General features: G+C 45.7%; 1 protein-coding gene across 1 annotated transcript in view; it reads left to right on the plus strand.

The window, feature by feature from the left end:
* LOC105562174 (CD151 antigen-like) overlaps positions 1-24,720 on the plus strand; it is a 122,321-nt gene that overhangs the window by 22,238 nt on the left and 75,363 nt on the right. Inside the window, exon 2 of the mRNA XM_012012792.1 lies at positions 14,601-14,695. The gene's annotated coding sequence lies outside the window, so the exon portion shown is untranslated. The remainder of the gene's footprint in view (positions 1-14,600; positions 14,696-24,720) is intronic.

Below are 24,720 nucleotides of genomic sequence, written 5' to 3' on the forward strand. Positions count from 1 at the left end.
CGGTGCGTCGAGAGATTTTGCGTATGGCTGCGTTTCGCGCTCACGCGATCGCGCGTTCGCGCCGACGGGCGAGGCTCGCATGGCTAATAGATACGTTGACATAAATCCGACCGCGTGTATACGTGTGTAGCGGCGCGTGTGCGCCAGCCGCGCCACAGTCTCTCGCACATCTCCCGACCTATCCACGTTGCATTAATTCAGAGTCGCGTCCTCGCAACGCTCCCGGGGAGATGTGTCGGCTGTTGTCACGTGTAATGAGCGATTGACCGAAAGTTTGCCCCCTCCCCCGCGCAAAGTTTCCAGTTGGTGAGGTAAATGATTGACAATCCCATTTGTTCGGCGCGGTGGAGCTGCGGACGTGAATTGTAACGTAACGGGTTGGCGACGGTGTCGGCGGGATTTTTTAAAATATCACTCGCGATAACGTGGAGATCATTTCCCTGCATCTCTTTAAACGGACGGAGAGCGAATACCTTTTTCGTTTCGAAATTAACATAGACGAAAGACGCGTTATTCACGTTATCTTTGTGGTCTCGTGTTTAAAACTTTTATCGCGCGATCTCGTGCACGCGTTAAAGTAACGACGCTTTTAATGTGCAACCGAATAATGTTACGGCAATGTGTCTACGGGAAGCTCGCACGTAGCGGCGAGTGATGAATATTAAAAGCATTTCCGTGGACCGCGACGAGACTGACGCGCGTCTCGGCTAGAGACCTTTTCCATGATTCTCCCGATAGACTATTACTTCCGGTCATTGGTTCTTGCACCGGTTTAATTGACAACGCGTCGAATCGCGTCGTGAATCAGCGGATCGTGTGTACGAACGAGAGAATAGAGAGCCATTAAACAGAGAAAAATTTGCCCGCCGTGCTCGCACGCCCGTTTGATCGTGCCGCGCGATTTTCCGTTCATGATGAAAACCCTTTCCGAGGAATCGAAAATATTCGTTAATTGGATGTTGCTAATAACGACCGAAAGCGCGCGCGCGAAAGAGAGAGAGAAAGAGAGAGAGAAAGAGAGAGAGAGAGAGAGAGAGAGAGAGAGAGAGAGAGAGAGAGAGAGAGAGAGAGAGAGAGAGAGCCGGGCAAAAGCGCGCAAATATTCGGTGTAATCAACGCTTCGTTTTCGACTCAACGATTTCAAGAGCTCCTCAGAACGGAACTTGTCCTTTTCTCCATACGGTGTATCAGATTTTAATTACGAAAAGACTGTTATATGAACAATATCGCCCTCGCAAAAAAAAAGGGAGAGGAGAGATTAAGGTCGACGCTCGGGTATTTAATCTCGTTTGCAAATATGATTATTAAAAGAACATGGTCGTGGATTCACTTTTCTTCATCCGATTACGATATCCGTTTATAACACACGGGTAATTAATTTTCTCGTAACGTAATCAGATTAGATAGCAGCGCGAGATGAAAAACGAGAGAGGCCGACCTTCCCTTGCGCTTTTTTCCCCCCCGCAACAAATCCGCACGTACACTTTGCGAAAAACAGGAGGACGTCATTTATTTTCAACTCTTTATGAAATTACATTTGTGCGTGCAGTCGTTTACCGTAGGAAGCAACGAAATAATCTCATTTTATACGATGAAAAATATGCATTGGTGTATGTATGGACTTCACAATTTATGAAGACCTCGCAGAATCATATTAATAGTTATCTTCTCGTGCTCTAACTTGTGCCATGCATTTCTTCGTGTCTTCGACAGAGGAACGTTTAATCATTTTGTTTCTGAAGATATTCGCTCGGTGTAAATCCGTAAAAAAAAAGTCCCCCCAAAAATATCACAGCCATCAGCCTGATGTCGATTAAATAATTATGCTCGCATCGTCTTCCGTTATCCCGATTACCATCGTTGTTCATTCACGTGGAAACGTCGTGGCAAGATAGGTTCGCCTACGAGCGGACGGCGACCCTCCTCCGCTAGGAATCGTACGCCCAGGCCGCCAGGTATTTATACCTGCTGGGAAATAAAACCCGTCTCGATTCTTCTGAAAGGACAGAATTACGTGGCCGGGCCGAGTCCGGCGTGCCGGTGGGTCTCGTAACTTTCAGGTAGTAGAGAAGAGCAGGGGGGGGAGGGGGAGGGAAGTGTCAGGGTTCCTATTCTGCGTCAGGGTTAAGTATAATCCCCCTTGCCTGGCGAACGCGGGCGCGAGGAATCACCGTGTCGCAGCAATACACGCTGCTCTTCTCCGTCCGTATTAAACACGACATCTGAGCGACACGAAGTTCGTCGGGAGGGTCCGCGGTAATTCATACCAAACTCTGCGAAGCAACCTGCCTGATGGCTACCAGCACGCGTACGAACAATTTAATTAGCACGAACGCGAGGTATTAATCCGAATGTACGACAGGACTCGTCGAACTCTTCCGCGCATCTTCTATTCGACGAATCTTCGCAATCACAAATTGTACTTTGAATACATATCGCATATCCGTGCTTAATAATCTACGTTGCATAGATTAAAAACAAAGTCGTGAGTAAGGATTTTTTAAGGTTTTTGTGTATTTATTGCAGTTGACTTTAATATTTCGTGCGGCGCGACGTAACGAGCATAAATCACTGCCTTTTCCCCCGAGATGAGTAATGGCTGGTTATTGCTTTTATTCACCGATGTTAATTGCGATACGAGGTACGTAAGGTCGTAGCTAAACCATATTTCAAAGTGTCACGGGGACGTGTCCCGCGATGAGGAAGAATCACCTGTTACGCCTCCTAAATCCGCGGGGAATTTCTTCCCGACCGTTCGGATTCTTCCGTAGACGTTACTCGCATTTCCGCCTCCGGGGTGTTCGTACCTTGAAACTCGAATTTTTCACTCGGAACGTTATTTCCCCCCCGCACACACGTATATACGTTGCATATACACGCAGTCCCGCACACACGTGCCATTCGTTAGGAGCCGCGCCGTGTTGGCACGGCACTCTGTTCTTTCATGGAAACGACTCCAAGCCCTCGGAGGAGTACTACGAGATGTCTTCTGTTGGGCGTCCCGATCGTGGGAACGACCTCGTGGCACAGTTACGCCAAGCCGTACAGCTGTCTCTTTTCAACAGCTCAATCGCTCCGTGGTTTTCCCATTTTTTATTGTTAATTATTATTCTACATTTACTTCTCCTTCGTTACGCAAATCACGAGGCTTCTCTCTACAGCCGTTCCCATCGTAGAAGCGTCCGTTTTGCTACTTAAAATTCAACTGCAACACTTTGAAATTCCGCTGTGCGTAACGTGATATGTAACAAATTGCCCGTTTTTACGAAAATAATTGAATACAGGGTAGTCGAGAATTATATTATATTGTAAAATAATTAATTCTACATGCATTATTTATTACTCTGTCGGAAGTTATATAGAATTTGAAGTATAGAAATTTTACACAGGCATTATATATAGTAGCTATAAATATGTTTCGCTTTATATTAAATTGTGAATATTTCGCGCGTGCTAATTAATTATCCTGCGTGTAATTCTTTTAATTTAAATGTTGGTAACAAATAATGCCGCATCACTTCTCTTTGCGTCTACAATATCTCTACGAGTGTGTTACTTTTTATAGAAAAATATACCTAATGCGAAAGCGTCCTGACGGCATGAGAAACGTCATGAAAGTATCGCGTTAAAAAGCTCGATCACGCGCGAGCTACTGAGTTTTATTTGCAATCGACACTTCTATCAGGTGACTTTTCCCCGGCAACGTCTGACACGCTGCATCCTTTTATCGCACGTGAAAAGTATTGAGATATATAAGCGAAACGTCTCTCAAAAATGACACTCGCGCTCATATACGAGTTATCGTTGTTATTCGAGCACTTTTTCAGATTTCTAGCAATCTTTCTCCATTTATGCATAGAGATAAATGTCACTTATTTTCCCCACAAAGTTTTAAACTCAAAGGGCTCGGTTGCAGCAGCGTCACGGAATTTTAACTTTAGCTTAATTCACTCTTTGTCTCTTTCTGTTTCTCTTAGAAGGAGACAAAGTTAAAGTTAAGCGATGTCAGTCGCACCGACCGAGTCTAAAAATCAGACTTTTTGTTTAACGTAAACGACGTACAACAGTGGTGAAGTAAATGCTCGGCCAATCCGCGGCTTTCGATCTTGTCGGCATGACGTACGACGTATGTGACATCGGCGTTTACGGGACGCGAATTTAAGTGCCGTTATTAATCGAAGTGTTGCACGGGCGTCGCTTTGGTGCGCGGCTATGGCGTCAACCTCCTGTTAAGCCGTTTATAGTCGCTAAAGCGCATTAAGACACATGGCAGGAAGCTATATCTCGTCTTTTGAGCGTGAAGTTACCTCGGTTACGCCAACTACTGGTTCCGGTACAAACTTGCCACCGGTCGTTGAGCTTCATTAGCCCGGCCGCATACGTTAAATCCTAATTAGCCTCATTTACTCCGGCCTCGCCGATTAAGATCGCACGCCTCTCGGCCTCAGTGCGAAGGCTGCGCGCAACTTGGTCACAAAAGACCCCAGTGCATGCGTCGCGCCAAAGTGATTAATCGTTTCTCTATGCACCTTCGAACATTCGGCGCTTTAGGCAGTCACGAGTAAATAACTGTAATTATAAGTCAAAATTGAATTTAACCCTTTTCTCTTAGTTGCGAGGCCACAATTCGCCTTGAACTTTCTCGTTATTTATCGCTACCGACTTGCCCGTGATATCTTAATGGCCTTTCCGGTATTCAATTATATTGTAAATCAGGTTCTAGAGCGGGAGTAATCGCGTCGAGGCCGTAGACATAGTAGGAATAGACTTCCTTACCTTTCTAGACTTTAGAACGAGATAGCCGACAGTTGAGTGGTCGCCTCATCTTTGTCTAATAAATAGCGGGGGTAACAAAAGAGTAAGGGGGATGATAGAGGGCGGCCACTCAAAGTATGTTGTCTCTTTCTAAAGTATGTACACTACACTGAAAAAAATGTCTGGTTGTATATGGCCGAACCAGATAATTCCTGTAGGATTTACCAGAATTTCTGTAGTCCTACAGAAATTCTGGTAAATCCTACAGGAATTATCTGGTTCGGCCATATACAACCAGACATTTTTTTCAGTGTATGCTTGAGCCAAACGCGCAGTCTACGTATTATACGCAAGGGGGTAACCACTTGATGTAATCGTGAGACAGTGTCTCCGAAATCATTATGAAATCCTTACGAAATCCCTGTGTAATCGTTTTGTCTTCATTTTCAAGTTTCTTCAAACGTGCATATAAGAAAATTATTTGCAATTAGACGGGATTGTTTGTAATCGGATGAATTGAAATGGTGTAACATTTTAGCTAGCGGTTACCTCCTTGATTATACATGGTCGAGACAAGAATCTGTTGTTGTTGTCGCATTAATCCGGAATTGAACAGCCATTACTGGTCGTATTAGTATACGTTGGGAAATTAATTTCCCACCACGCGATGGATATCTTTCTTAATCGCTCCAACTTTCCTCCTTCGTCCTGTCTCAGGTGAAAACAAAGCAAATGAGAAAATGGTGTCGGCACTACGCGGACGTACATATGTAAATACGTAGCCTCGCAGATAGATACTTAACTGTAGATAAACCGAGTTGCGCTCGCCATATCCCTCGCGGCTCTGTTACTTCTTGTTTCGCGAGTCCAGACAAGTTGATCATGAGGGGAAACATCGGGGAGCAATTGCTAGTCGTTCCTTATGTAGAGATCACGAGGGAACGAGCGGCGACTAATAATACATCGTGAGTCACGATGCGAATCGTGACACGAGCCCCAATATCGCAGTGCACGACGCGAGGCCCTTTGAGTCGATCCTGCGCAATCCTTTGTGCGTACTCTCCCTTAAGCGTCTCCCATTTCGCAGAACTGACATCCGAAACGTCGGGAAATATCGAATATCACCTCGGAGCGCGTAGGAGTTATAATCTCGCTTATATAAGTACTTTCCAAGTGTCGACGTGTAATAATGGAGAAACGTAGTTTTGAGGAAATATTAAATTGCGCAAAAACACTTAAATTACCGGACTGCGCACGCATCGCCACGGCCGAGCCGCGAGATATGTATATAAACCGGTTCGCTGGTTATTTTACTCGCGCTCGCGATGGCGAACGACGTTAAATTAATTAAACTATCGGGCGGCGATCGAGAAAAATTAGCGCGCGGTAATGCCAGACCGTCGCACGGGCACGTACTCGCGCTACTCGATGCCGGCCGTAATTAAGAATTCTCCGACGAATCAATTAAGCTACGCCGAGGTAAACGATATATTTCAGCCGGACGCCGATAAACAGGCCGTGCCTCACGCTTAATGGCGCGTGCGTGTGCTAATGACAGCTCCTTAATGCCGCACAATAGGCATCACTTATCCGCGCGCACGGACAGGGGATACCACCCGTTCTCAATGGGCCGCGCGATTCGGGACTGCCCTTTACCAATGCCGTTTCCATTTCGCTAATCACGTGCGCCGCCGGTGCCGTCGCGCGCACGTAACGGACGCGGGATCTAATCCGCTCGTCCCACTTCTCAAATGAATCGTATCCCTTTGCTCTTATTCAATGAAAGGGTCGCGGCTCGACAAAGTGGCTCCGATTGCCTCAATCACGCTCCCGGTATCTCACGCGCTCGCGCCCGCGCTCCGCGGCTCGGATCCGTGAATTCATGAATGTTATCGCTGTGAGCTCTGTCTCTCCGATCATTGATTCAGCCGATTAGGCGGCCGCGAAGATTATACGGGCTCGTCCGACAGCCGGGGACACCGTTGGTTCCCGGTACGTTAGTCCAATCCGGATTGATCGCTTTATTGTGCCGCTGCGACGGACATCGTTATATGAATAGCGCGACGAGTGTAACGTAATACGGGCAGGGATTTAATGAAGTCTCACGGGATGCGAATAGCGGTATATTTTTTTCCAACTCTGCCCGTAACTCGTGTAATTCGCCGGTGCTCCGATCTAATTAAATATTTGCACGACGGTGATGCGGTATGGAACGTCGATTCGTGAAAGAAATAAAGGGGAAAATATAAATTAGTTCGCCGTGATTCACAAAATTTATTACTAAACTAGTGTATCGAGAGTTTTTCACGAATATGCTTTTAACAAGCACGTTGCGATTCGTCGTATTAATATTATGCAAAATTAAAATAGTCGTATATGTACACTGAAAAAAAATCTGGTTGCATTAATTAAAAATCTGGCAGACCAGTCGTCTGTTAGAAAATGGACGAATCAGAATTTTTTTAGGATTTGCCAGATGTGTAGTGAAGTCTAGCAAACTTCTGGTTATAAAATATCGGGCCCTATCGTGCTAACTAGAAATTCTGTTTGGTTTAACCAAAATGCATGCTATCGTACATGTCTTGACAATCAAAGTATTTTATCGGTGTAAGAAAGTTTCATTTTTTTTTAAATAGTCGTATATGTACATTGAAAAAAATTTGGTTCCATTAATTAAAAATCTGGCAGATGCAACCAGTCGTCTGTTAGAAAATGGACGAATCAGAATTTTTTTAGGATTTACCAGATGTGTAGCGAAGTCTGGCAAACTTCTGGTTATAAAATATCGAGCCCTATCGTGCTAACTAGAAATTCTGTTTAGTTTAACCAAAATGCATTCTATCGTACATGTCTTGTTGACAATCAAAGTATTTTGTCGGTGTAAGAAAGTTTTATTATTTTTTTAAACCCAAAGTATAAATTATTTCGCTGTGATCTACAAAATTTCTTACTAAACTAGTATACCGGGAGTTCTTCATTGATACGCTTTAAACAAGTACGTCGTGAATCGTCGCATTAATGTTACACGAGATTAAAATGGTCGCGCGAGAGGAAAGTTTTATTAATTTTTCTACACAAAAAAAAAGTGCCACGATGTGTGTCTTTAAGCGGTTCTCAAAGCTGCAACTCTAAGTGCGAATATCCTTGGGACTGACGTCGCCAGAGCGATGTTAATAGAATACTTGCTATCCACCGGCGCGGCGCGTCGGCCGGCGATGGTGGATATTAGCTATGTAAGTGGATTGCACCCCGGGGTCTGCTTGTGCTACCCCACTGAAATTTCCCCCGCCCGAGGTAGGTCGAAATCCAACATAACGCAGTTATCTCCCTGCCATTGGCCGGCCAAAATTACGGCCAAGTGTCCGCCGCATTGTTAGACAACGTAGCGCCGTCAGTATAGCCTCCTTTTCTGAATTGACCTCGGTTATGACTTTGCAGACCGGCGCTGAATATGTTCGTGATAAGCTCGTCGTTTCGGCGAGCGACCGCCGCGCGCGAGTTTGGTTATTAATTAAACGTCGTGTCTCTCGAGGAGAGTGAGAAAGGGGGGGGAGAGGAGAGGAGAGAGGAGAGACAGAGAGAATCTCGGAGTGAAACGACGTGGGCGATAACAGTTACAAAAATTTAATACGGAAAGTTCGCTCGTGTGATTAGAGGCAAGGCAGGACCTGATTACCGGTTTTAATAGTTGCTGTTAGAATACGGAAACGTAGTCTTGAGTGGTAACGATAACCGCGGCGTCGAATTGAATGGGGAAAATGTCGACTGATAAAGAGCCACGGGCAATCGCATTCAAACGAGGCCGTCCCCGACGGATATCCGCGTTTACTTCGTTAAGTGAAATTGTCTTCGAATTTCCTGTCGCATGGCAGGGCAATCAGAACGGCTTAGAAACACAGAAACCTCAATTCCCGTAACGAAAGAGACCAATGTTACGTCCTTCTGGTAGATGTAACTTTATTTCGCGCGAATACAATAGCGTCGGTAATCAAAATTTAAATATCTGGCAACGAGTTTTCTTCCTCGCTCAGTTCTTTGTTGTAACCAAGATTATGGCCTTTCTGATTAATTGCTTACATTTGCGTTTTTGTTTCGCGACCCCTCTCTCTCTCTCTCTCTCTCTCTCTCTCTCTCTCTCTCTCTCTCTCTCTCTCTTGCGCGCGCGCGCGCGCGTGTTCTATTTTGTTATTCTTCATAATCTTATAATCTCACAATGCGTCGTGTGCTGAACGAGTTTGCGTTCGGGGAATCATATGAATAATAAAATGTAATCGGATTTTATGTCGGTTCTTCGCGTGGAACGGAAAGAGCGTTAACTCAGAATCCATCAGACATGCCCGCTGGTCGATAGCGGCACTCGCTTTGCCGACGCAAAATGAGAGAATTCCATCGGTTAAAAGCCGTAGAAACGCAGCGCACAGTCTGGCGGCGATACGTATCGCCGTCGTCGGGCGTCGCGGAAAAATTGGAGCCGGTCCACGAAAGTTTCTCCCCCTCCGTGAAACGATCGGCGACTCGTTTGCGCTGCTTTCGAAATTGCTCCGAGTATTTCGCTGAAGAAACACAATGGAAATCGTCCTGCGGAGAGCCGCGCTTTGGCTGAGATCTTGAAACCGCTCCGCCGTCCGCTGGGAAACGATATTTCCTGATAAATCACATTACCGTGAAAATTTTCGTTACGAAACGGACGTACGTTGGATAATAAAGGAAAAATTGGACTTTGACGCGCCGCAGATGTACGTAATTGGGAAATACACCGCGTACATATAAATTAATTAGAGAAGGTGCCGCAAAAGAAATCTCGTTAGAGTCTACAAGACTCGCGTTCGCGCTTTTTCCTTAAAACACCTCCCTATCCCCGCATCTTTCGAGGCCTGCTTGCGCGGCAAGTAAATAGCTGATTGATTAAAATGACCGTCGATTTGCTACCGAATCCATGCTGTGCCTCCGCCCGTTCTCTCAGCTCGAAACTGTGTATACGCTCAGCCGCTAACAGGGAAACTGCATTTCCGCGCAGCCGGCGGTCGAAACGATGAAAACTTTATTACTCACTACGGACGACGATAAAACGGATCTGGCTGCGGCCTGCAGCACACCGTTCTGCGAAAGATCCGGCAGATTTTCGGATCGCGGCGAATCGATGGAAAGTGGATACCCGACGCCGCGCGCGGGATATCTAATATTTGGATATCGTGTAGACTTTTGTCGATGCAACCGAATGAAGTGGTTGGAAAAGTAAGTGCGGATTATCAATGGTCCCCCTGGATTCTCTTCTTTCCGTTCCCACGAAAGATTCAGGTTGTTCCAGCGTAAATTTCCACGCTTTAATTAATCGAGTTGCTCAATTGAGGAGTGTCTTCGACAGATTTTTTTTTATTCACAAATAATATGTACATCTCGTAAATTCCGTTTTGAAGCAACTGCGATTTTTGCGATCGCAGTAAGTTAAAAGAAAAGATTTGGGTCTCCTAATAGCGAACAATATTTATTACATAAAACTTAAATTATGTTTCCTCGAAGGAAAAGCTGATTAAAAATGTACGCGGTTTCTAGAACGCTTCATATCTTTTTCGATCCCTTCCGACAGCTGCCATTATGTATGCATGAGAATATATTGGGATACATAAAATGTAAAATATTTTAATAAGGAGTATCCTGGCATGAAACAGGTATATAAAATGTATAAAAAAGTTAATGAGGAGGAAACATTGCGTAATATCCGTCAAAAGAGACATTTTCAACATCGCGAATCGAGATGTGTTTGTTGTTAAAGATGCGAATTTATGCTCAGAACAACGTTTCAGTGTTTTCCCGATCTGTCCGTTCCATTTTATGAAATGGGAAGTGAATTCTCTATTTTTGTTATATATCGGACGTTTTTCTTCTGTTTCTTTTTTTTAATTTTCGACAGATTGATTCGTACGGATCGCAGCGCATGCGTGACATAAATATAATCATGTCTGAAGCAAAGTACTATTATTTTTTACATTTTCTAATAATCAAGCTGCACACAGCGCATTTTTGGGGATATATTTAATATGTCATGTCCGACGGCAAAAATATACTCACGACGCACGTTACCAACAAAATGTACGGTAAAAGTTGCGCGCACATTTGCGTTAATTAAATTTATTCATCGTTTTGACGAAAAAAATTAATATTCGCAAAATTAACCATCGTTCAACCTCATTAATTTTTTTCAACTTCACCAGATCGCGATGCAAATCGAGATATTTCGCGCGAAGCATATTTCGTTTCACAAGTTTACGAGACGTAGCGTCGTGTTAAATTTGGCAAACCATAGGCGAGCGCAACCCGTTTATGAGACACGACACGACGCGACGCGGAAGATCGAGTGCAATTCGGAATTGCAGAGCGATGAAACATGAAACGGGCCGTGTCACGGCAGACACATAATATTTGAATATCGTACAAATGACTTGCGCATTGCTGGGATAATCGAGACACTCGGGCGAAACCGTTCTGTGTACGCGGTCTATACGCGGATTACTATTCACGGCGGCCAGGGATTTTCGTTCTCTATTTCAACCTGCAATAAACCGAACGAGTTTCCATCGACCAGATTTTTTCGATTGGTAAATGGCGAGAGCGGATCGTGAAGTATTGCCCAAAACATTGGCAATTACAGCCAAGGTTTCCCGAATGCTTTCCATTAATCAAATCTTCACTTAAAGATCACCCGTCGAGGATATATCACAATAGTTGACGCAACGCTGGTTAACCCTTTTCAAGCATACATTTTTCTATCGTACCATTTTTTGTGAAACTTTGTATGCAATGGTTTTTAGGGTCGCTGATTACGAATCCGTTTTCAGATTTTCATAATTCAAAATGGCAGATTCAAGACGGCGGAATTCAAAACTTAAAAAAACAACATCATTCAACTGTAATTCAACTATGCTAAGAAACTTTATTTAGAAATTATTAGGACTTTTTTCATGTTCTTTTATTGCTAAGATACTAAAATAATGCAAAACCCTGACCTAAATGCGCTAACTAGAAATTAAATGGCCAAAAAGTTAAGAAGTTGGGGTGGTAACGTTGATTAGGTGCTCTAAAGGGTTAAACGAGCCATCGATTCGTTGGTTTGCACGTACTTATTTTATAAAAACGTAAGATATATCTGTCTTTCCCTCCCGGCCGCGCGAATAAATATCTAAGGAGAAGTCCTGTTATTTTTCCATCCGCGGGTTTTTGATACATCGGATATTGTTGACGAGTCGCGACGAGAAGCGAGTCAAAGGGAGCCTTCCGGTGTCCCCGGCAGGAGAAAAAGTTTTCTCACGACGCTCTCCTCGTCTCGCTACATCGGTTTCCTCTTCCGCTCCCGACTTCCTTCTCCCCGTGTCCACGCTACTTCGCGGTCCTTTGACATTCAATTCGAACTTTGAAACTTTGGAGCATCTGAAAAAGCGCTAACTTTTTTCCCCTCCCGCATTTTGTATTGTCACGGCCGAGAGGACGAGATGAGGACGGCGAGCCCCACGGGGAAATGCCTATCGCGGACGGAATGATAAAAGATAAAGGTCTGATAAAAGAGATAAAACGTGCCGCGTTACGCCAATGTCATAAAACGTGTAACGCGTCGCGGCTCCTCCGCGGGAAAATACTTGCGGGGCGTGTATAAGCCCGAAAAAAAATTGGCAATAATCCTCTGCGCTTTTCGTGGATGACGAAGATAGTACGATGTATATAAACAATATGTCATTTATGAGTTTTCCGAAATAACATCGCCTTCAACTGGCTACTCGCTCGCGGCGGACGTGTGTTTCGTTACGATTTTTCATATCCCACAAAGAACATTTCGCGAGTGTGTTTCGCGCGGAGCGGGAATGAATCCAGCTAATGCGTTTTTACCGACTATGACGCACTCCAACCTTCTACGTCATACGAGGCTGATGTGCTCTCGCGTTAATTTGCTCCAGATGGGAGGAGGAGATTCCTCTCCAGAGGCGAGAATAAATATGTAACCCGGATATTAAGAATTCCTGGCGAGAGTTATGAAAACAGTTTCGCATTCCCGTCTACGTGGGTGTCGCAAAAATTCTCTCCACTGATTTCTCTCCGAGGAAATATATAGTGACTCGATAAACGTAAAGAAGCAAACGTATTTTACGCACGCCCTTCTCTCCCGTGTTAATTTTCGCTGGGGCCGTCGCGAAATATTGCATATTGTTGAACGAATGGGAGTAATTTTCCTTCTTAAAACATTTCTCTTTGTCGTGCAAATCCTCTTTACGTTCTATCGACTCATACTCGGAGGGAAATATCTTTGCTCTCGTAGAAAAAGTGTACGCTCGCACGGATCTTTGGAGAGAGCGTGGAGTCGACTTGTTCGCTTTCAACCGAGTTTACAGGATAGTTTGCCCCGCTTACCGTGTCTATTTTTTTTCTTCCCAATGGATCCGAACGTTATCGTTTTTCCGCGCGCCTCTCGGAGCGCACTCATCCCCGGGCAAGTTTAATATTACAAAACGGAATTGCAGACGGTGCGTTGCCGGAAGTCGACCGGCCCAAGAGGGCTGTCCCCGATGCGCCGTCGTCTCTATTCCTTCTGCATCCCGGATGATGCACCGGTGCCGGGGATTTGCAGTCGCAGCTGATGCTGCGCCGCCTCTGTTGTTGCCGCGCGCCAGCATATGAGACTCCGTATGACTCGCTGAAAAATGCAAAGTGCAACGCGCGAGTGTCCTCCGAACGCGGCGCGATATCCGTCCGAAGGAAAACAATCCGTTACGATGCGAAATTATGCAGCGGGCATTGTCTCGTGAAAATGCAGATATTAAACTATTGTTTCTCGGAGGCGTCGGCATTTTTCCGAAATGCCTGCAATGATTGGCCGAAACGAGGCGTAATTTTAATAAGCAAAACTGCAAAGAAAGGCCAGGTTGCCCATGCAAACGTTATTGTTTCTTTCACACTGCTACTTTGAATAGTTAACGTTACGTTCTTTTTTCAGTTTAGTTGAAATGTTTCGTTGAGCTTCGCTTTTTATTCGTGAGCGAAGGGGCTCGGGCCTTTCATGGAGCAACGATTTCGCGTGTAATACGCATCCGGAATATTCGTCGTTTCTTCCTTTCCGAAAGCCGTTTTAATGTTATGTTCGTGCAGTCGGCTCGCATTAGTAGGTCGTGGCTTATTACCGTAAATGCCCGTAAATCTGATCGCGTTTGCATGGTGCATCCAGCAACGAGTTAACGTTGTTCCGAGCATCGTTCATAACTCGCTTCCCTTCGCGATGCGGAACGATATAGGTAAAGAGTGGTTTACTGCCTGTGTTAACGTACCGGGAAGCGTCCACTTTTACCGTCGTAATCTTCACGTTATCTCGCTAATTCCCGGCATTTGTATGAGCGCAAGTATGTAAGTAAACGCGGTAAATCACCCTATTTGCAAGCATTATACCGCCCATCTCTTCATTTAATTTTAAGGGGCTACATCCTGGAGTTGTTTCGAATAACTTGTATATTTAAGCGAAAAGATTAATTGCTATTAACTTTGATACTCGGTTCCGTTAACGAGACCGCGATACGCCTCGTTCACTTTAACGTTTCCCCGCGATAAATTCGAGCGTCGACGCGAATTAAAGTATACGCGACGTGATTAATTTACTCGCGCGACACACTGGCTTTAAAAGCGTTTGATACAAGGAGCACGTTCGAACGTCATCAAATATCGGATTTCTCCCGTGTATCGGTGTTATTGACTTTGTAGATAAAATTTCACATGGCGTAGCCGTCGGCGAACGGTTCACTCAAAAGTACGCGCCCATTCCGCGCGCTCGATGATCATCGGTTTAAATATAATTAAAATTTTTGTTCCAGATCGAATAGCTGCGTGTGGAGTAGATAGCTTCGAGGACTTTGAAATAGACATGTGCGTCGAGGATCAACCGGACGTTGTTCGCCAATGACGCAGGGTGAGTGAATCAGTGGTCGCATTGGATCTCTACCGGGGGTTCAGGCGTTTTTTACATGGAACAATTGTCGCGCGAGCGGCTATTGATTGATATAATATTTAATACTCGCTAGCTCTCTAACAATGTTGTAACAGTAATTTTGTGTTTTGTTAAATCTCCGTCAAGTTCGTTCCTTACATTGGCGCTAAATAAATTTTAACAAACAACACACAATAGTCGGCCAATGGGAGTCTAAGGCAAGGTGTAGGTAGCCTAAGCTTAAAATTTATTAAAATGTGAATTCATATACCGTTTCTTCCAAATTTTAACAAGTTGCTAATTAGGCGTTCAAGCCCGGAATTAGATGTTCAAAGCGTTTGACAAGAAATTAGGTACATATTGTGAGAGGGGGGGATTGACTTAACAACCGTTAAATTAGGCTTAGACTTAGCTCGGTGGTTTAATATCTTACTGTTACATTAATAGACGAGTACTTTCATGTTGAAAACAAAGCAGATTTTGCTATGACTTGTCTCTACAAATCGAACTGGGAAATGATTGATTTTCACGATGGAACAATATTTGCAAAAAATGGTAATATATTTTTACATTTATCTTACAGTTTCTCAGGGCATATAATTAGCTCTCAATTCCGACAGGTCTTTGAAATTTACACATCCGATATTTATTTGTTTACATTAGGGGGGGCGAGCCAACTCTTCCTCTATTATGTATCCAATATTCTGCCGCCTAATTAGCCTAATATATTAGAATTTATTTAGCGCCGGTAGGGAGCTTGCTTAATAAGGGTTTCATTAATTGTTTGGCGGGTTACACGTAAAAGAACACGGCCAAAACTTCGTTGTCGGCGACGCGAGGCGGTCGTAGCTTGCGCAGTATGTACACACGTATTGTATATATTTCCCGAAGAATATGTGCGAGAGACGCGTATTTCTTCGAGTCCCAGGGCGGCTTTCTGCCTTTCTCGATACAGTCGGTCGTGCAAGTTTCCGGGGAAAATGGAGGAAAAGGTAGTTACGAAAAGGCGCAAAGGCAAAAGGGAACGCACGGCGCACTCTCAGCCTGGGCTTTAATCGCGCATTTACCGCACGCGATCTGTTTGCGCGGCCATAAATGGTCACGCGCTGGCGTGTGTCGGCGGATATGGTTTCTTAATAGTTTCTCAAACCATCGCAGGTGAAAGGTACCTCTTCCAGGAGGGACGACTCTCCCGTCCCGATCTCGAGCTCCCCATTTCATTAGGCCTGATTAAAAGCCGATAAATAATCCGCCCGGCAACCCACGCGCATACTTTCAATTTGTTTCGCTCTCCGCCGTCCGTGCCGCGCAGGAAATGTGAAAAATAACCCCATTAGGGCCCGCTTCTTCCGCGAAACGTCGCGAGATTCCGGATCCTTTGTGCCGCGGTTAAACGGAATAACGGGTTGAACCGTCTCGTTAAGCGGCATTCCCGGCGACTCTTGAAGGCCCTTGTTGAAAAAGAGACCACGACGGCGGCGCCCTTGGAACTTCCAAAGATTCCTACGAGCGCAAATTCCGAGGGAGCCTCGTAAGAATTTAAGCAAACAGCGCGCAAGACTTATAAATTATATTTCGAGGAAACAATAGTCCCGCGGGAACCGCGACGTCTTTTAATATTCTTTTCTGCGAGTGCCGGGATTGTAATATGCGTGCACTGAGAGACCCATTTTGTCGAATGAAACGAAATAATTTGATTGAATCATTTTGTTGACTGGACATGCAATTTGGTTGTATAAAACGAAATATATGTTGCTGAAAATAAGTTGAATGTTATCAACAACTATTTTGTTTTCATGAGTTGTTTATTTGAACAAAATGTTATGGTTGAGATAACAAATTCGTCCGTATTTGTTGCGTCACCTAAATCGTTTAGTTGAATATTGTAAAAGGATTCTGCGCATGTTCACTCAACCAAATTTATGTGTTGATATAACCAAATTTTCCGACTAAATTTTGTTGTATCAACTGAAAGATTTGTTTGCTCATATCCAAACAAGAAATTCAGTTGAATCAACTAAATTTTGTTTCATTCAACAAAATGGGTCTCTCAGTGTATATATAATCGTCCGCGTCTTTCAGATTCTCCATAACTCAATATATCTCTAATGTGCTCGTTTATAACGCAGCGCGGATCAATATTATATGTTTATCGGTCTCGCGCGCTATTTTCCGCGCTGCGGGTGCTGTGCGGATAACTAATTGGCCGAAATAACAGTTGCGAGCTGCGTTATATCTCGGCGGAGGGCCATTCGGGACTCGCCTTGGCGCGCTTCCACCGTGGAAATCGATTCGCAAAGTGATTTATCGATTGAATTCTAATTTCCGGGCCTGCATAACTTTTATCTGCGCCGCAGCGTAACGAATCGGACGACGCGGAAGGCGCGTCGCGAATATTATCGCGCGCGCGCGCGCGCGGCCGTGGCGTTTTTTACGACGCTACGCGCCGATCCATCCGCGAGATTTTCGCGGATAAAAAATGGCCTCTGCGTTGTTACGCGCGGCAGCTTTCGCCGATTTGTTGCGAAGAGCGGCCGTGACGCTAAATATTTGTTAAAACGGCGAACAAAATTGTCGCGTAAATCCGAAATTTTTTACGGACGGTGCGCGGAATCGCACGCGACAAACTATTCTGCGCGGGATAGTTTTCTGGAAATTCCGCGTCGGGACAGCTTTACAAGTCGACAAAGGCACGCGGTATAGTCGCGATTTTTTCCGCCACATTTTTCGTATGCCTTCCGCGCGGGCGCGCTCGCGATCCTTTTTTTTTTATTCCATTTCCGATATCGCTCGAACAAAAGCGATATTTTTCTCTATTTCCCCGCAACGTCATGGCGAAACACAAAGAGTGGCAGTTCTGGAATTCGTTTTCAATTTGCGGACGTCAACGGTCAAATTGGACGTAAAACTTCGCAATTGATTCGTTCTTTGTCTACGGTGAATCTGATTTTATCGGAAACACGGTTCACTTGCAATATTCGTTCCCTTCTGCTAAATTTCATACATAATTTTATACACCGAGATAAAACCGGAAGCCACGATTCCCGTATAATCTAGCATCGCCGCGTTTTCATAAATTCTACCCAAAGTCAGAGTTGCCAAAATTTTATCCATAAAAACACCAATTGCTATTCTATAACAATTCACGACGGTGTTGGTATTATTCGAAATACCTTCCGTCTCTGTCATTTACGCACGTACCACGGCAGGTATGTACGTACGTCTCTGCGGTGGTCGCGAAAGACGACCACCTGGGACGTTCACCAACAGGAGAGACAAGCCCAACAAACCAAAGGGGTAACCACTTGATGTAATCGTGGGACTGCGTCTTCGAAATCATTATCAAATCCTTACGAACTCCCCGTGTAATCCGTGTTGTCTTCATTTTCAAGTTTCTTCACTTGTCAGACAATAAACATTAAATTTGAACATTTTCTCAGCTTGTTTCTACTTTCCAAAAAATTTACTTCATTTAGTGAATATCCAAATATACATCATAGTTGACGCCTATAATCGCGTATTATTTTTTTCATAATAAGACTGAAGTAGTTGCTGTTGGGACAGTGAATTGATACACCTTTGCGCGCAAATTTAGAACAATAAACAGTAGATACAAATGCAAAATTACTTCTCATTAAGACCACGGTTAGACCGGTGGGAAAAGTGGGAAGCAAGGAAACACGTGACCGAATACTAGAATCTTAACTGAAATTACCTCTACAAGCAAATACTTATTAGTAAAATCAAAAAGATATAATGTTTTGAGGAAATCTAACAGCTCTTAACAGCGTCGTCTATTTTTAAACGTGCAAATAAGAAAATTATTTGCAATTAGGTGAGATTATTTGTAATCGGATGAAATCAAATAAAATGGTGTAATCGGTGGTATAACATTTTAGCTAGTGGTTACCCCCTTGCAACAAACCCGCCGGTCCCCGTCTCGCCGTCAACACAGCGCGCTCACGCACGCACACGCACGGACCGCCCGTCCGCTACCGCTAAATTATAGACCGGCGTGCGTAGATTTTCTTCCATGCATATTGCATATGGATAACGAGGGACATCGCCGTCGCCGTCGCCCTCGTCAAGAGTCGTCTCGCGGAAGCGGTTACCGCGACGCGTAATATGTCACGACTCGCACGAGTTGTCGCACGTGTGCACGGAACTGTGCTACTCTCGCTGTCTCTCTTTCTCTCCACCCTCGACACCGGACTGTTTCGAGTATTCAGATAATCGCGTTCGAGGGAGAGAGAAAGAGAGAGAGAGAGAGAGAGAGAGGGGGGAGGGGGCGAGACTCAAAGATTTTCCCTCGAGCCGCACCTAGGGCTTCTCTTCGAGTCAGGTCGTCATCTCCGGGAAAATTCTCCGCTTCTGTTCTTTCCGTCCAGCGGGGTGGGTCGTTTTTGCTAAGCAACCTCGGTCCTCCTTGCGGAAACGCGAGACCAATTTCTAAGCGCAGGTTGCATTTAGAGTACCTCGGAACGAAATGCAGCAAACGAAATGGGGCCCGAGTGAATTCGAGCGCTCTCCGTGTTAGACGGAGATTAGAATGCGATTTAATCTCGTCGCAGCTTGGACTGTCCATTACAAAGTGAGCTTTCAGATCCATTTCGTTCTTTCTTTCTTTTTGCGACAACTTTCCCGGAGTATTGGGGAGTAAATAAAAAAATTGATCTTCTTGTCTACCGATTTTGCACGAGATTACTTTGTCGCCTCTTGGTATCTTTATTTACCGACTCCCATGGCTCGGAGTGTCGGCACACCTAGTGATAGGGAAAGATAAAAAGAAACTAGGTTTAATTAGCGAGTAATAGATATGAACCATCGTTTTGTGTGAATCAGTCGACACTTTTGCAAGAGAAAGCACGAGCAAAATTGGCGCTAAACATAATCCATCACGATTTTGCCCGTTGATAAAGTAACCGGTTGCGAGGAGGAAAATTAATCATACAGAGAGAAAGTGGTCCAAGTCAGGCGTTTCCTCCTGAAGGGACTCGGTCTTCTTTCATTTCCTACTCCAACTTGTTACCGCGGCCCCATAGTTTTTGCCGCCGCCCTTCTTGCCACTCGGTAGCGTTCTTTGCCGTCCGTGTCCCAGTCATCTCGCAAGTGTACTCGAAGGCGCTGCTGTTTGTAACCTACATAGTTAGCGCCGGCGGGGCCTTAGACAAAGGCGAATTGCAAATCCCCGTGTTTCTAGCTCCGGTAATTGCGTGCCTGAAGGAAGTTTTCGATTGCTAATTTGATTGCGGCCAACTAATTTGATAGCGAGTAAACTGGAGAATGGCGGCGAGTTAATTAATGAATTTAACGAGTATTTGCCGTTTTCGCATAGTTTGCTCCCCGTAGAAAACGGCGAGGCCGCGAGAAACGGGGGGAGGGGGGGGGGATCGAAAGTTTTCGCGTAACGACCAGCGTTGAAACGTCCGCGGGAGAAGCGCCCGTTTCGCAGAAGAGATATTCTTTATTCTTGTCTCTCAATTTTCATTCGATCCGCGCAACAGCTGCCTCGGTTATCGTATATACACGCTTTATTAAAGCGAGTTATGAAGTTTACGAATGCCGCGTCCACGGTATTGACTCCCGGAGAAACGCGACTTTGATATACTTCCGGGGCGGAGAAGATGAACCGGCGGGTTCGTAAATAATGAGAATTCCATTCGACGGGGGCTGCGCCGCTCCTCCCCTCGGAATTCCCGCCCTTCGCGCAAAGTGTAGCGGCGGCTTACGAATGCTCGTAATCCAGCAAACCTCGCGTACATATCCGCCAGGTAATTCGAAGTTCAAACTATTTCTCCAGTTTTTCTCCTACCCCCGAGGGTGCCGCTCGTTTCCTTGCCCTTCCCCCTCTCCCCTCCCCTTCCCCTTTTCTTTCACTTTCGCGCGTTTGCATTTTTCACGACGCCGGCGAATTCGCCGTTGAATCCCTCGCGCGAAATCTCACCGGCAGCTTTATACGGCTGTGGAAGCCGTGGAAAGGGTAATGCATTTCCGTGCGTGGCAGAAGTGTTCCCCGATTGCACAAAGCAGATTGCATAATCAAGCCGAGACTTAGTTATAAATAAGTAGAAAAAGACCTCATCCGAGAGAGAAAGAGCAGGGGCGGGCGAGGTTTGCTTCGAGCGATTTCGTACACCATAAACCGTTGAAGAGAAATTATTCCCGTGGCAGCTAACACAATTGCGGTTGCCGTAATTCTGCATCGCGAATCGACTTCGCGAGCCACAATCGGTCCGCGATACAACGGAAATTCGCGGCGCGCGTCAAACAGCAACGATCGAAACTAGGCGAGGAGTATCGGGGGGGCAGCAAAGTAGCGGGACTACTTCTGCTTTAATTAACTGTCCCGTCTATCTGTCGCTGCTCCGAAATTCGTGCCGCGCGATGAGCCGCGGGAGAAGCGAGGGAAAATAATTAAACTTTTATGCCCGCGATGCCGCAAAACGGAGCGCGTACACACGTCCGGAGATAACATTAGCTAATGTGTTAGTATCGCTTTCCAGAATTACGCAGCCGGAATAGCCCGGGAGAAAATATCTGTTTTTAAAACGAGACAACAACCGCGGTCTTTTTCTCTCTCCCCCCCCCCCCCCGTTTCTCCCCGCTTCTCCCCGTTTCTCTCTTCTCACCTGTCAGAGCGGGAAACTTTTTCGCGGTTTCCGTCATAAGGAGGCGAAAAAAAAAGTCACGCTCGTGCCAGCGACACGGAGGAGTTGAAGATTCGCTACCGCGGGGGTCGTAAAGAAAAAAAAGGAGGGAAAAAGAGAGAAGAAGCCGTTTCCCTTGGCGTCACCGCGCGTATAATGATCCCGCTTTTGCCGCGCGTGACCGCTTTTCAGCGAGTAATGCAAGTCGTCTTTCGAGACGCAGATTGGAATCGATCGGACGTGCCCTCGCAGTTTAAGAGCTGGAAATTACTTGGTGGGCCGTTTGCGCCGCGCCGGGCGTTCCGCTTCCCGCGGCGCGGCTCGGCCGCGTTATCGTGTGCCGCGCGTTCGATGATAAGCCGGCGCTGCGAACGCGCCGCGCGATTCGATGCAAACCCCCCGCGGCTGCACACGACGTCACGTTACCCACGTGGCGTGGGGCGCGCCGTTGCGCAACCACGCAACGCGCGGATCGCGCGTGCACGAGGCGCCGCGCTGTAAAATCGCATCGCGCCATATCAAAGCGACGATGTTTCGTGCGATCTGAAGCGCGAGTTCGCGGTCTCCCGCGCATGCACACGCAAACGCACACGCGTCCGCTCGCCCCCGTCGCATCGATCCCCTCGCGGAAGCGCGGCTTTGTGCGAGAGCTCCGCGGCGGTCGCGTCAACGTAAAGTCCTCGGAAACTGCCACGCTCGCGAACCTATCGACGAGAGGGATCTTTCACCTTCAGCCGTAAACCCTATAGCGTCGCGAATCGAGGGCTCATTGTTACAGTTGCAAAAAATGAATGAGTAGGGAGAGCTGAGAAATGTCCAAAACCTAAATCGAGGGGTAAACCTAAATCGAGGGATAAATCCGAGGGGGAAATCGCTGACCAAAATGTTGTACACCAATGCCCACTAATGCCCAGTGGACATTACTTTATCTTATTATCTTATTTTGTCTTGTCTATCTTGTTTTATCTTATTTTATCTGATTTTATTATTATAATGCTCCAGCAAGGCCTAATGCCCAAACTAATGCCCAAAAAATGCCCAGTAATGCCCAGTAATGCCCAGTAATGCCGCAAATCTGTACACCACAATGCCCTCAGCGGTTTACCCGAGGTAAAGGGTGGTGTACAGATTTGCGGCATTACTGGGCATTACTGGGTATTTATGGGTATTAGTTTGGGCATTAGGCCCTTGTTGGGACATTCTAAAGATAAAATAAGATAAAACAAGCTACGTAAGATGAAATAGGATAAAAAAATCGATCACAAAGTTTTTATAACTTAACTTTTAGAACGCGGAGAAAATATCCCGCAATCCATAATAAAAATTAATCAATGAAATAGCACCTGATTATAATGCTCGATTATGCAATGGGCTTCTACTGCTTTTATTTCTCGCTACCAGACGTCATGACTACAGATGTCAGATCCCAATTACACTGATCTTGTTACATCTTTTTCCCCGTTATACATTGCACAATCGTACGTTGTCGATATTTTTCAAGCACATTGACTTGCTCATGCAAAATTGAATGTTTCTAATCGCAAAAAACGCGCTGTAGGTCAGATTTTAGTCGACGGATTTGACGTTCGATCGCCGGAAGACATCTCTGCGCGAGAGGATTTCTTTTTCTCCGCGAATCTCTTCACGCTGCAAACTTGGCACGCACGTATCGGGTATCGGAATTGATTCGCCGTTTAAAGCAAATAGTTTCTCAGGGGTATCAGGTGTGGCGCCACATCTCGCAATCGCTCGCGAATAAATTGTCTCGCACGTCGGAATCGCAGGTGCGGCGCGGAGAGGGCGAGCAAACCGCACGGATTTCCCGCGTCTCCCGTGCACGCCGGAGGTGTCTGTTCTCCGCGGAAGGGACCTTCGGGGGGAAATTTCCGCGGTAATTAAGCATCGATCTACTCCTGCCGCGCGTCTTCGGCCGCACGTCTGTTTTCGCAATCGGTAACGAGAGGCGGTTTCCGTTTCCCTTCTGTCCGGCCCGAGAGTGAAGCGAGTCGTGTTTTCTCACGGGGGTTGTCGAGTTTTCTTATTGGATGTCAGCCACGTCGTGGAAAGGCGTTCGAGCACGAGGTGAGAAAGTGACAGAGAGAGGCTCGGGAAAGGAACGAACAGAGAGGCAGTTTAAGTATATTGGACCCTCCGATAAGTTTCTCGATTTCTTTCTGTACTTTCGTTGACTTCTTCTCCGTTCCTCGTTCGCTCCTTTCTCTCCTTTCCGGTATTACCTCTTTTCACGTGTCCCCCCCCCCCTCCGTCACAAAAGGGAAGTACATCCTACGAAAGGAAGGATGGAAGTTCGGCGCCTTTATCGCCGTAAACCAACCCCTTTTGTTTAGCGTACCGTGAAGTCGGCTCGCGCTTGTCCGCAAACTTTAAATGCCCTTTCATCGTTTCTTCCTTCCGGCAGGACAAATTGCTGCTTACAGGCTTCCTGCCTTTTTCCCGCCTTCTCCCTCCGGACGCGATTAAATCTTGGCGCACGAGCACCATTGTCGTCTCTGGGTTTGGCGCGAGTGTTCAGCGAAAGCTGCCGGGGGTGAGTCTTTCTCTCTACCGCCGCCTCTCCTGCGAATTCAAATCTCTAGAGCGTCTCCCGAAGAATATCGATATTCTCGGCGGCAGTTTCTTTTATTCTCCCGTCTAAATCTCGAGATATCTTAATCGCGTCTGGTTAAATCAACAGGAATTCCCTCCGGTAGTGTAATCTCATGCGATTTAATTAAAGACGGAAAGCCCCAGGGCGGAATACAGTTATTGCAGGGGAGCGCTTGTTTTTTCCTCCGCTCGTTCTCGTTTGCCCGACAAATGTAAAACTTTCGTAACGCCATTAAAACCATCGCTTTGTCGTCTTTTTTGAAATTTTCCTTCTCTTTTCTATCTGTTCAAACGAAACGGTTGCATGATGGCTGTTGGGGAATACATTTAAAAGCCGCGCGTGATGTTGTTCCGTCACTATCAAATATTTACACGTACGACCGATATACTGGCGGTTCTGTAAATAAAATAATCGCATGTATTAATCCAGGATTTCAAACTCAAGTTAATTAAGCCATACGTGCGGATGACATTTGGGTATTTGTCGTAAATGGGTTGCGAATGCGAAGCTGATAAATAAAAAATATATAAATTGACCCACACAATTTCTGTACTTCAGAGAACTTCCTTTCGTTCGTTTCCCACGTGTTTGCAGATTCAGAGGATTATGCTACTTTTTTCCAAGTCTGTAACATTTGCAAAAGAAAAGTGCCGAGTTTCTACAGAACTCTTTTATCTTACATTGATTCGTAAAGTTTCTCGAGTACCTTTTCACTGTCCTTCAGGAAAGTTTATACAAGTCTTTCCGTCACT

The sequence above is a fragment of the Vollenhovia emeryi genome, unplaced genomic scaffold (assembly GCF_000949405.1).
Source record: "Vollenhovia emeryi isolate VEMERY1.0 unplaced genomic scaffold, V.emery_V1.0 DF939193.1, whole genome shotgun sequence".
Taxonomy (NCBI): domain Eukaryota; kingdom Metazoa; phylum Arthropoda; class Insecta; order Hymenoptera; family Formicidae; genus Vollenhovia; species Vollenhovia emeryi.